This window comes from Morone saxatilis, unplaced genomic scaffold (assembly GCF_004916995.1).
Source record: "Morone saxatilis isolate NCDOM2014 unplaced genomic scaffold, NCSU_SB_2.0 Contig24, whole genome shotgun sequence".
NCBI classification, from domain to species: domain Eukaryota; kingdom Metazoa; phylum Chordata; class Actinopteri; family Moronidae; genus Morone; species Morone saxatilis.
Genome location: NW_023339807.1, coordinates 6,224,857 through 6,227,040, shown reverse-complemented (window position 1 = coordinate 6,227,040; position 2,184 = coordinate 6,224,857).

Below are 2,184 nucleotides of genomic sequence, written 5' to 3'. Positions count from 1 at the left end.
TTATGAAGGGAGTGGAAATATAATAAGCCAGGGCACTGAATATCCCTCAGAGCACATTAAGGTCAATAATAAATTATATGGCACTGCTGTAAATCTAAATCTGTACAAGGGGGCACTAGTGACGAAGGCCACCAAGACGCCTATGGCCTATCAATATTATATTCAATTTCTTCCAATAAATTCTGCTGTGTTACACACTGGACTATTAAGTGTCACTGGCAGACGTTGCAGATGTCATAACTTAGGAAAAACTGGATTGGACTCAAATGTGTGGATGTCTTCGGTTATTTAATGAAGATGAACTTAGAAGCAAGTGTAGGTAGGCAGGCAGATAAATGGCTATAAGTCCATGAAAAGCAAAAGGTTCAGCAAGGGAACACAGGGAAAAAGTAATCAGAAATAAAAAATACAAGAGAAAACCAAGAGCAAGGTATCCACAGATTAAATCAAATAATTAGGGCAGGGCAAACAATCAAACTGGAGGGAAAACAGACAAAGACAGGAAGTGAAGAAGAACAAAACACAGTAGGAGGAAAATTACAAAATAAAACAGGAAATAACTAAAGAAAACTCAAACTCGTCATCATCTATGTATAATTAGGCTGTAACAATCTGGTTAGTTATGAAGACATTGGACCATTTCAAAGAAATCCACAACGTGATAATACAAATAGTCCAGGGCATTGGATATCGCTCAGAGCACCGTAAGGTCAATAATAAATTGAAAGAACATGGCACTGCTGAAGATCTGCATCTGTACAAGAGGGCTCTAGTGACAGAGGCAAGAGGCCTATGGCACCTCTGCAAGAGCTCCAAAGACACTTTAAAAAGAGTGTCTCTGCACATAATCTGCTGCTGTCTCATGACATCTGGCCTAGTGTTCTACTCTGAAACACTGCCTAATAAGACCAATATTAAGGTTTTTTGGCCATCACAGTGAACACTATGCTTGGTATAATCCATACACTGCACATCAAAAGCACCATCCAATTGTGGTGGCAGTCTGGAGCTGTGGGGAAGTTTCTCTGTAGTAGGACGGGGAAGACTTATGAATGTAGAGGTTAAATTAAATGCAACAAAATGGAGGAAAACGTGAAACTTTGGAAGAGATCAATTCTCCAGCAGGCAAAAAGCCCAAACATTAAGCCATAGCTAAACAAGAACGGCTTCAAAATAAAAATGTGATTGTTCTGATGTGGCCAAATTCAGACCTCAGTCCAACCCAGAATTAGTTAAGGAATCTGAACTTGCTGCTCAATTACAGTTCATGTGCGTCTTGACAGAGCTGAGCAGTTTTGTGAAGCCAAAGAGTGGAAAACTGCAGTGTCCAAATGGAAAGCTGTTACAGATTAATATTCATATCTACAGCATGTCTCAGGAAATAAATATTACATGTCATATTTGTTTCACAAGTTCATGAGGTATTAGTGGTAATTTTATGTCAAGGTTGTAAAACTGATTTCAAATAGGGACACATTGTTGCAACTAAAATGGAGATCTTGCCTACTTTTCTGCTGCTCCCAACATGATTCATTTGGTATAATTGCAGGCTTTGTGTTTAGCATGCAAAAACTGAAATTGTTAAAAAAATTAGTGCTAATTATTCCACTTGAGTGCTTGGAATTGCATCCTTTGCACTGAGGCTCCCTTTTTCTTACATAGGTCAAAAAGCTCAGACAGCTGGACCTGCGCAGACTTGCCGCCTTGCTGTGGGAATTATGTGGAAATGTTTGTTTCTCCCAGGTTCAGTTTAAATATTCATCCTCCGCACTCTGCCGTAAAATATTAATATTTATGACTTACTTTATCATTACTTGTTTTGTGAGTAGCATAGAGGGACTACAACTAGCATTCCTTAATACAACTCTGTGTTATAAAGTGATAAACAGATTAACCTTGTACCTTGTAGATTTACTGGAACAGATAATATTTCCCAAGGTCAAAGACAGAAAATTTCCCATTCCTGTTCCCAGCATCAGTAAGGAAATGATCCAAAATCCATTCCTGAAAGAAGGTAAATTCTGCCAGTGATGAGGCAACAGTGCCCCAAATGAGTATAAATACCAGTACTCAACCATCAGACAGACAACACTAACTCAAAGGAGCTGACAAGAGTCACCAAAAGAGTGAAAGAATTGAAACCTAAAGCAGTCAAACCCTCCTAAGATGAAGACATTCAGTGTT